The sequence below is a fragment of the Rhynchophorus ferrugineus genome, unplaced genomic scaffold, assembly GCF_030347505.1.
Source record: "Rhynchophorus ferrugineus isolate W39M unplaced genomic scaffold, kcgeb_rfMv2 rfM4, whole genome shotgun sequence".
NCBI classification, from domain to species: Eukaryota; Metazoa; Arthropoda; class Insecta; order Coleoptera; family Curculionidae; genus Rhynchophorus; species Rhynchophorus ferrugineus.
In genome coordinates, this window is record NW_027472583.1 from 53,644,080 (window position 1) to 53,656,492 (window position 12,413).

Sequence of the window (12,413 nt, forward strand, 5' to 3'; positions counted from 1 at the left end):
TAAATGAAGAATAATAAATAGAAAATAATAAATAGAAGATGAAAAATTAACGCTAATAAGTATAAAATAATAATTAGAACATAATAAGTTGATATTTAGTAAGTAATAAATGATAATCAAAAAGAGAAAACTGGAAGAATCTGGACAAACCCACCATTTGATGAAACTCAGCTTGGACTGCACAAAACACAGTAATTAAATTCAATAAGAAGAACATAGTGAACAGCGTCTTTAGAAATAGACTTTTATGAAGTTCTAACATACCTAAGACGTGACCACAGCTGGAAAATACAACTCCCGAAGAAAGATCAACAATGTTGCCATTCATGGTAATTATTTCTGTTGATAAGTATTCGCAACGGCAACAAATCATACAATTGTAAAGATGTGGCAATTCCGCCTAGTTCCTACATTATCGTTCGAACCTTTAAAAAAAGACACTTGAAGGACCCAAAAATTAAGAGGTATAAAATATCGAGCTACGAGATGGAATTATAAATACCATAGACATTCGGAACGATATATGATTTTATTGGATTGTACATGCCTCACTCTGTGTTATAAGGAAAAAAATATCGAGAAAAATAAACAAATAAAACTCGCTTTTACACCAGGAACAAGAGTACCTCAGCATTGATGTACTTATAGAGCTGTCATGTCTGTTAGTGTCTTTGGACTTCGTCCTTGATAACGTTAACGACAGTTTCTACCTACCGATTCTCATGCAGATTATCGTTACGAATGTGCCATGAATTATCAACAATACCTCACAGTACCTTGTTTTCGAATTTTTGTATGATATTTTTATTGCTTTGGCTGGTACAATCTCAAAGCTGAACACCATAAGTCCACACCGGTTTCAAGACTTATTATCAAGCAAATGCTTATTGCTTATACACTGACAGCGCTGAATATCTACCTAATGTTATCTAAAATGATATATTTTAAGTCCATTTTTGCTGAATAGATGACGCTCGGCGAACTATATCTCCTGAAAAAGTTAGTCCTTAAATAGATCAAAATGAATATCACCAGATTACTTCCCAATAAAAAAACCTAAAAGCATTATAGAAAGAATGCACATTAAAATAATTCAAAAAAACAACCCGATCTCCAAACAGGACTCCATATATTATTATTTGGCGTAAAGATTTTTATCTATTGTACTGGGGCACCGACTCTTATCTCTGGGACAGGTGAAGCGAACGATACGCCGCAGTCGATATCTACACTTTATCACAACATAATAACGTACCGAGTGGGTATGGGCAGCTTAGCGGGCTTGCGATCCAATCTTATCAATATGGAGTAAAACCAACTCATAATAACGTAAAGCAACCGTTCTATCCGCCTTGTTCTTTAATGTTTCAATCGACTGAAGCGCTAAACGTTCATTCATCGACACCATGTGCCGAGTTTTGCTCGTTGTTAGTCCGTACCCAGATCGATACGAGCAATTATTCAGATAATGGCATTAATGATGGTCAATTTTAATGGTTCTTTCATGATAATTACGCTTGTGTTCGATATAACGCGATACACGTTAAGAAACATTGTTCATAACGGACATGGCTCTTGTCTGTGTTTGTTTATACGGTTCTGGCAATTGTTATCCGAATGAATTCGTAGGATTGTTGTATTTTTAGCCGACTTCAAAAGTTCTATGTTCAACTGTATATTTTTTTATTTCTCCGACAACTATGGACCGATTTTCAAAATTCTTTTTTTAGTCGAAAGAGTGCACTTCCAAGGTGGTCCCATTGGAACCTGGATCTGATGGGGGTGAAATCGAGGGAAATCCTCAAATTTCAAAAGCACGTACAAAATTTTCATATATTTTTATCTAAAATAATCGGATATCTGTGTATAATGTTATTGCTAAACTGATGTAACCGAAGACTACTACTATGGTACTTCTATGGTGTAGTGGTTAGAGCCTTCAGCTTACACGCGGAGATCGCGGGTTAGAATATTTGTCAAATCACCTAGGTTAGGTAGCGAACCCGGGGGCCTGAAGCGTTCCTTATTTTCAGTCATTCTTTCTTTATTCCTATTTTTCCTCCTACACCTTTATGACACCTTTATTTGTCCTACCCATTGTAATACTTAATAAAATAACTGTGTAAATTGAATAAATGCTTAAATAAGTTTTCTTATCAATATTCATCGATTTTTTTTTCAATCTGCTTTAGGGTTAATCATATGGCTCAGTGAATGGATGTAAAACCAAATGAAACAGTGGTGTTTACATTATGTGACCGTTATTTATTGATAATATAAAATATGAAGGAAATACAAATAAATGAAAGGTATCGGTTGGTTACTGAATGATCGAAAATACCCTTCAATAATATCCCAGATAAACGTCTCGGGGTTGCCAGATTATCGTTATCAGTCCATAGTTGGCGCTGTTAGAACCTCGCCCGTGTTCAACATCTAGGGTTATATTTCTGGGTATTTTGTAGACAGTTATTCCACGATGTAAAATTGGACATGCATAAAGGTCGCTACACTGCAAAGGTATCCCAGACGTTTTTTACACCCATGAGATTTAGAATTGATGTTCTACTCAAACAGATTGTAGAGTTTAGGAATCGATTGATGGATTATCGATTGAGAAATTTATTGCACCAATAGATGTTTAATATTAGATTATTCGGTAGATTTCTCTACATAAAATAATAGTTTTCCAGTTGGTATTATTGAATTATTCAGTATATACAGACGCAGACCATGGAACTCTCGAAATTGCATTTTCTATTTAATGACTTTTATTGCTTTATTTGATGAAATCTATCGCCGAATTTCATCAAACACCTTTAGAAACTTATGGAAATGATGAAAATGTCAATAATTTAAAAATGGTAATTCTACCGACGTCAATTGAACAAATTGAATAATGTATTGTTGCAAAAAAGTCCAACAAAAGCAAATAAAAGACATAAAATCATCTGACATGACATCGCTCAGCCACACAACTTGCATGAGTTGTGAAGGACGCGCTCATAAAAGATGAATTGATCATAGTTTAATTGCTACACAGTTTTAAATTGCCGAGGAAGTTGGATCAATGATTGGATGGCTGCCAACCAATATTGTTGTAATATGTCCGGGGTTACAGTTTATATTAAATAAATTTCTCCCTCCTGCGGATTATAAGCTATCTTATCTCACGGATCGTAATTTTACTGTAAAACAAGGCGATGAATACATCGAATTACATGCAATATATTCAGGAATTCCGCAAGGTGTATACTGGGTCCAGCACTATATCTTCTGTACGCAGCCGATCTGCCTACAACAAGAGTAACTACTGTGGCAACAAACGCAGATGACATGACAGTCCTAGCCTCTCATGAAGATCCAGCTATAGCATCAATCAATCTACAAAGACACCTAAATCAAATACAAATCTGGCTGAAAACATGGCGCATTAAAGCCAACGAAACAAAATAGTCATATAACTTTTACATCCCGCAGAAAAACATGTCCGCCAGTATATATCAACAATTGTCAACTCCAGCAAGCAGAAGATGCTCAATATCTTGGTATACACCTAGATAGACGCCTAACTTGGAAGAATCACATACTCATCAAACGGAAACAAGAAACTCTATCAAATGTATTTCCTTATCAGGTGCGAATCCAAGTTATCATATATATATATATATATATATATATATATATATATATATATATATATATATATATATATATATATATATATATATATACATTACCAAGCCTATTTGGTCATATAGAATCCAACTATTGGGAACCCATAGTAAGTCTAATATATTCATCATACAACTGTTGCAAAATAAAGTGCTGAGTGGCATGTACTATGATGCAAATAAAGTGATACAACTCGATACTCCTCTAGAACTAACAACAAGTGTAATTCAACGTGTTTGTGTGAACTGATTTGAAAGTTTCAGTGCATCCCAATGTACTCTCTAATCTAAATAAAACGTCTTACACCATCCGATCTCATTATTGGACATATATAGATTTTAGAATAAGACTAATTAATTATAATAGTACATTATACAGGATATCACTTAATGACGCATTGCCATCTGGCCAGATTGTGGAACTAATAAAAGTAATCACTACATAGTATAAAACAAAGTCGCCTTTTCTGTCCCTATATCCCTATGTGCGCTTAAATCTTTAAAACTACGCAACGGATTTTGATGCGGTTTTTTTTCAATAGATAGATCGATTCAAGAGGAAGATTTATATGTATAATACATGCATAATATACTAAGGCAACATTGCTAATTTTAGAGGTTTCTAACGTGATGTCGTAAATTAACCTATTTTTTAGGCTTATTTAGCAATTAGCAAAAACGCTGCCTAACCCTACGAGTTAGATCAAATTAATGTACTACAGTATTGTACACCATAAAAAGGTCTACAAAAAAGTCCGCGATGGTATATGTTTATCTTTTAGGGATAACCCACATTAACCATTTTTATTGTTTACTTTTTACGTGAGAAAATGGCTCATTTACGAAGCTATTTTAAGCAATACGGCATTAATCCTTATCGAATTAAGTACCTTAAATACAGTGTGCAATTAATATAGATCAATATGGTTCCTTACAGCATGTAAATTAAACAAATATTTTCGGAGATATTACAAATTTAAAATTTGCGTTTAAAAATGTGTAATGTAATAAAAATTGTATGAATTTAGATATTCCAAAGATAGCAGGAAATCTTCATAGTAAGTATAGGGGAAGAGGAATTGTTTTACTCCAAATTTAATGCGTGCAGGCCAAGGGCAGTAATGAATGAACCAAAAATACTGGATCGATTTTAATCATGTTTTCATTGAGTGACATAGGCATATATATTTTATGCCCGTGCAAAGTCGGAGCGGGCCGCTATGTTTTTATATACAACGTTCATATTTTTTCTGTAGTGTATTTAATTTAGTATCAGCATTGCACCCGTGCGAAGCCGGGGCGGGTCGCTAGTAATAAATAAATAATAAAAAACACAACGTCGTCATACTGCATAGATGGTTACAAGTTGTAGAAAATGATGAAAAGTAATTTAATTAATATACATTGGACCAATTTTTCACAACAAATTCCTTTTAAAGCGAAAAAATTATCATAATTTATTCAAACACCCCATACTTATTTAGAATTGAGAGCAACTATGTTAACAATTGTATTATTAATTAAGAGCTTATTCAATTATTACATCAATTATATTAACAACAAATGAAAAAGATTTAACCATAAGTATAGATATAGGTACATAAACAAAAAATTAATAATATTCTAAATATTGCTTGAACGTATTTAAATAAATTTTCAAACTTTTAAAGGTATTTATCTGCCATTAATGATTTCTATCAATCCGACGCCAGTATTTATGTAAATTAATTTACATACCGAATAAGAACTCGGGTTTTATCGAGGGGCATCTCAAGGAAATTGCGCTTTTATTTATAAGTTTACAATTAATATAAGCTGCTTCTGCCCGCGACTGATCTGGTGACATATCTCCTACACGAAACTTAATTAAAAACCTGTGAAGAAATGCAATGATTTATTGGATTTTGTCACTAGTGCGTTATCAGATGATGTAAAAATAAACTCCGTGGAGGAATCGACTGCGTGGGCATCTAGTTATAACAGTATCTTCGAAAAAACTCTTTATTAGTAAGTCGCATTTTCGAGGAAAACATTATGGATAGCGTTGGGAACTATCGACTAAAAACAGTCGAAATAATCCATGGTCGTAAAACAGTCCAAACAGTCGATAGTCAAAAAACTAGCGACTGAAAGTAGTAATTACTATTTTCAGTCAAATGCGCGGTTCGACTGTTTTTCTTTATTCGTGCTGTCAGACGAAGATGTACGAACACTTTCCTGTATAAATTGTGAGAGAGGAAAAGACAGGTATAATTGCTTGGAGCAATTAATTTTATATGTGCTTATATTTTCCAGCGGTAGTATAAGCGAGACGGAGATGTACATATTCCTTCATGTACTAACTTTAAAAAAGGAAAAGGAAATAATAACTGAATACTATTAACATGCAATTAATAATTTCATTTTAAACGAAGTAGAATTATTTTTATATTTGAATGTTCTGTGGATGTGTAAATATGAATGGAAATTTTCTATGTAGTGGAACAATTCCCCAGAAATGTTTTATCGAATTTTAATATGTTAATTGCTATTTTTAAATAATATACTATAATAAATATAGACAATAAAATATAACTAAAACATAAAAACTAAAGATGTACAATAACCATAAATACTGAATAAAAATTAAACATATACCTTATCATAGAAAAAAAACTAATCCATAACATAGTTAAAACTGTTCGCACAATAACTACTAGAGCTTTTTTAATAATAAAGTAAATGCTTTATTTATTATTGAACGGAAATATTTTTTAACAAAAATCGAGAGAGTAATCAAAATATTACCTATTATTGCCATAAAAACAGTCAAAAATATTTATCATTCACAATTTTAATCTTTTTATCCTAATACATTAACAGTCTTGAAAAATATCGTTCCAATATGCTGCTATATACAAGCAAACTACCAACAAAATCATCAAACTATATTTATTACATATAAAACTATGTAAGCATAAATTGGGTACATTTTTGTCAAGGTCGCGGGTAGGACGACAAAACCAGAACGTTAAAAATCAGTCGAATGAAACTACTAGTACCATAAATAGTAACTAAAACTACACGACTAAAATAATCGATAGTAAGTAGTAAAAGAATCAGTCGGACCGAAAATAGCGACTGAAAACAGTCGACTGAAACAGACACTGGTAAAAGGTAGTAAAATCGGTCAAACCAAAAATAGCAACTGAAACAGTCGATAGTAAAAAGTAGTCAATTACGATAGTCGTTTTCAGTCGATAGTTCCCAACTCTAATTACGGATAATTAAATTGTGAGCGTTTGAAGAACGGAAGTGTTTTTTCGGACTTTATTAACAGCTTCGGAGATATACTATTAAAGAATACTTAACTACTTTTGTGGTGCATAATGATAAGCGTGCTTTTAAGTAGAAAAAATATTAACAATTATTATTATTCACTGTATTGACAAACTCCAACAAAACCTATTAAAATTTAACTTATAGTATAACACGCCAGGGAACTTAAAATCTTCTTATATCAACAAAATATCGATATCATGATGATATCCGAAACTCATTTTACGGATATATATTATTTACGGATTTTGAAGTACAAGCTATATCACACAAAACACCCAGGTGATAAAGCACTTGGAGAATTACCTGTGGAAACATAACACACTGTCAAAGAGAAAAATTCAGCGAAGACTATTTACAAGCCACCAGTGTAACTATTGGAGGAGTACACGGACCTTTAACAATGAGTGCTATCTATTGTCCACCTAAACATAACAACAAAGCAGAACAATACCACGGTTTCCTTAACACTCTAGGTAATAGATTCATTGCAGGAGGCGACTACAACGCAAAACATGTAATGTGGGGTTCTAGATTAATAACACCAAAAGGCAGAGAGTTGGTCAAAGCAATGAAGGCACAAAATCTACAGCATGTCTCTACTGGTGAGCTAACATATTGGTCATCACATATAAATAAAATTCCCGATACCATAGACTTTTGTGTTACAAATAATATTGACACCAAAAAGTGTAAAGCTGAATCATGCTTTGATCTATCACCTGACTACTCACCAGTTATTATAACTGTCAACTCAAGTAACTCTAGTAACCCTAAAACCAACTGGCCATTATTTAGAGACAAATTAGACAGTCTGATATCCCTAAACTTACTTCTCAGCAATAAATATAACAAAAAATATACACAAGAGGCAGCATGGTACGCAACTCCTAATAGCCCGACATATTTTTAATTAGACATTGCGACAAAAGTTTAATTATATATCATCTACAATTAAACAAAAAATTGCTGAAAAGAGAAAACTGCGAAAGACATAGCAACAAATAAGAACAGAAGGAAATAAGAGAAAATTCAACGAGATACAACATGGCGTATCAGAGAAAATGAGACAAAATCTATCCATGTGACATTCACCCTTTGTAGAAGAACTTGTCCCTCGGTAAAAATAAATTATTATAACTCCTGCAAGAAGACAAAGTTAAATATCTGGGAATGTATTTTGATCGACGTTTAACATGGAAAAAACCTAATGACAAAACGCAAAAAACTTGGGCTTAAACTAAATCAAATGTACCGGTTGATGGGGTGTAAATCTAAATTATTCTTAGATAACAAGGTTTTGTTGTATAAGTCAATTCTTAGGCACATTTGGGCCTATGGTATTGAACTGTGGGGTATTACTAGAAAATCTAACATAGATACCCTCCATAGGTTCCAGAATAAAGTGTTGCGAGTCATCATCGATGCCCCATATTACGTGTCCAAAAAACTGATTCAGCGCCATATCCCTTTAGAACCCATAACGAGTGTGATTCGAAGTGTTAGTGCGAAGTACTCTGAAAGACTGTTAGTGCATCCCGAAACAGTTGAATGTGCGTGATGACTGTAAAGTGCGTAGGCTCAAACACAAACTGCCATACGATGATTAATAGACACATAGAGTCAGATTTAACAATCTCTAGAATAAGCTAAAATAGTTTTTAGAATAAGTTAGTATAGACTTTAAAATAAGTTAAAATAGTATCTAGAATAAGATGTATATTATAAGTTTGTACAGTAGATTACTTACTGAAGCGATCTTCTACATGTCAGTATAGTTATATTGTATAACGGAAATCATAATATTTATTTCCCACGAGCAGATTGTTGAAGTTCTAAGAGATTAATAATAAAAATTATAGTATAAAAAGTTTTGTCCATCAAGTACAACAAATTTGGTGATGTTTCAGCGATATCCCTTGATGGAAACGCTAACATGGAAAATATCAATGTAAACACCAGTTAAACCTAACTTTTTTTATGGCTTTGGCTTTTCCCTATACAAAATGGTAGTTTTTTCATTAGGTGCTATTGAGTTATTGAGTGCTAACAGCCGCTAATCATGGACCATTACATTTATTGTTTGTTTTGCAGAAATATGCGGCCAAAGACCATCATAGGCTTTTAGAAACGTTTGGTAATCGCGTTCCGTTATATCACAGTTGTGGATTTTGGATTCAACAATTTAAGAGTGATGATTTTGCAGCCAATGACAAAGAACGAATTGCTCAAACTGTCAAAGTTGTTAGTTCACTTACTGTTTACTCAGATAACTTAGAAATAGTTAAATCAAATGTTCAAGATATTTATATGCAGTAAGAACAGTCCGAGCCTCCCCCATCTACAACTAATACACTTTCCAGTCGATAGACCTTTAAATAATAATATTTTTTCAAAAATATTCTTATACGTTATTATGTTTTAATTATATTCTAATTATATACCACATTTCCTCTTACTCATCTTCTTCTTCTTAATATCTAGTGCAACTGATAGGTCGTTGATGAAAAATACGTTTTATCAATCTAATTCATAGTAAAATATAATGCAGTATTTAAATCTTTGAACAGCTGTCCAATGTCCTTCTAGCATTATCAATTTGAATAGATATTTGTATCGTGTAAAATTAAATACATTCAACATATGGCACAGTTTAGTATAAAAATATTTTATTCCATTATTTAATATATTTTGTTATTTAATTTTAGATATATAAAACAGATGATATACTGTGTGTATTTGGCAATTTTTGTTGTTAAATATAATGCTTCTTCTATCTATAATTTTTTACTTATTAGTAATATTACTAATACTGTCTACATATGAATGTTCAAGTGTTCATATGAATTTTGTTAGTTGTTTGATTTAAAGTGCTTTCTTATATTATAGTTTATATAGTTATATATTATATTTATAATATAATTATAATTATAATATATAACTATATATTATAGTTATAATAGTTTTCGGTTTTCCAATAAATAAACCCATGGTAGTTTATTTGTAATTAAAACAAAACTTTAATAACTGGCGAAATATACATTCTTTCAGGTTCGACCTTTTGACATTTTCATTTAAAAAAATTCACTGTACTTTTAATTTTGTGCACCTGATTCAGTTTAAGAAATCCCACTATTTGAGTAGTTATCTCTTTTAGTCTTTATTTTGAACAAATCTTATCAAGTTTACAAAAATTCACAAGTTCTTTGGGACAATGGGAAAAATAGCAAAAATCTTTTTGTCTCAATTTGTTTTATCAAAAAACATTACAAATTAGTCCGGTAACAGCTATTGAAGCTGTTATCGGAGGTTCAGACAAATTAAGAGTTTTGATTATATAGAATGTTAATGGATTCTTTCACGAATATACTTTCTGGATCCACCAGAGGGTGACGGGGATGATCTATTTCGACGACACCGAGCTGATTTATATTGTTATTAATAGCAAAAAAACGTCGTAAACTGTTAAAGATCAGTCAGTAGATAATTGTCAATAACACACACCTAATTTTGTTTAGGCGATAGTATAGAAACCGTACCACTTTTATAATAAGAAAGCTGATGTTTTTTTCTTTCTTTCATTTTTTATTCGTTTTCTTGTCTAATTTTACACAAATTCGACTATTTAGTGATTGTTTTTTCTTTTTGGTATCTTCTTCGTCTATGGATAATCAAAGGAAAATGGTGTAATTCAAAAGAATAAATAAGTCTACGATTTTTTCTTTGAAAATTCCTATTGACTTTTTCATTCAAAAATCAAGTCTTAATAAGACTGTACTAATTTGTATCTGTTTCTTATTTTTCATTAATATCATATGAACATTCGACAACCACGAGGTCATGAATCTCAATAGCAGATTTATCATTTACATATACAGGAGTTTGTACTTTTCTTTCGATTTTCCAGTAAATAAACCCATGACAATTTATTTGGAAGCAAAACAAATCTTTAATAACTGGTTAAAGTTCCAATACCAGTTCCAGTTCCCTTTAGGCGATAGTATAGAAACTATACCTTTAATTTCGTGCATTAGTTATTTATTTTAGTCTTTCTTTTGAATAAATTAATTTAAAATGTTGTCTTATATTTATTGTCATTTATACAGCCAATAATTTAACTTGCTTTCGACTTTCGAGTAAATTAATTAATGGTTGTTTCTTTAAAAGCAAAACAAAACTTTAATAACTCAGGAAATATATTTTATTTTAGGTGCTTTTCTTTGACACTTTTATTAGAAAAATCAGCATTCAATAAAACACGTTCATCTAATAAAGGTGGCAAAAATTCGCAGGTTCTTTCAGACAATGGGAAAAAAACATTACAAATTACGCTCAATAGCTGATATAGGAGGCTCAGACAAATTAAGAGTTTTGATTATATAGAATGTTAATGGATTCTTTCACGAATATACTTTCTGGATCCACCAGAGGGTGACGGGGATGATCTATTTCGACGACACCGAGCTTATTTATATTGTTATTAATAGCAAAAAACGTCGTAAACTGTTAAAGATCAGTCAGTAGATAATTGTCAATAACACACACCTAATTTTGTTTAGGCGATAGTATAGAAACCGTACCACTTTTATAATAAGAAAGCTGATGTTTTTTCCTTTCTTTCATTTTTTATTCGTTTTCTTGTCTAATTTTACACAAATTCGACTATTTAGTGATTGTTTTTTCTTTTTGGTATCTTCTTCGTCTATGGAGAATCAAAGGAAAATGGTGTAATTCAAAAGAATAAATAAATCTACGATTTTTTCTTTGAAAGTTCCTATTGACTTTTTCATTCAAAAATCAAGTCTTAATAAGACTGTACTAATTTGTATCTGTTTCTTATTTTTCATTAATATCATATGAACATTCGACAACCACGAGGTCATGAATCTCAATAGCAGGTTTATCATTTACATATACAGTAGTTTGTACTTTTCTTTCGATTTTCCAGTAAATAAACCCATGACAATTTATTTGGAAGCAAAACAAATCTTTAATAACTGGTTAAAGTTCCAATTCCAGTTCCAGTTCCCTTTAGGCGATAGTATAGAAACTATACGTTTAATTTTGTGCACCAGCTATTTATTTTAGTCTTTCTTTTGAATAAATTAATTTAAAATGTTGTCTTATATTTATTGTCATTTATACATCCAATAATTTAACTTGCTTTCGACTTTCGAGTAAATTAATTAATGGTTGTTTCTTTAAAAGCATAACAAAACTTTAATAACTGAGGAAATATATTTTATTTTAGGTGCTTTTCTTTGACACTTTTATTAAAAAAATCAGCATTCAATAAAACACGTTCATCTAATAACGGTGGCAAAAATTCGCAGGTTCTTTCAGACAATGGGAAAAAAACATTACAAATTACGCTCAATAGCTGATATAGGAGGCTCAGACAAATTAAGAGTTTCGATTATG

The 12,413-nt window shown here is 31.5% G+C and overlaps 1 protein-coding gene across 3 annotated transcripts in view; it reads left to right on the forward strand.

Annotated features, from left to right (window-relative positions):
• Nucleotides 1-12,413, forward strand: part of LOC143196236 (ephrin-A4) — an 808,497-nt gene that overhangs the window by 691,099 nt on the left and 104,985 nt on the right. The window lies entirely within an intron of this gene.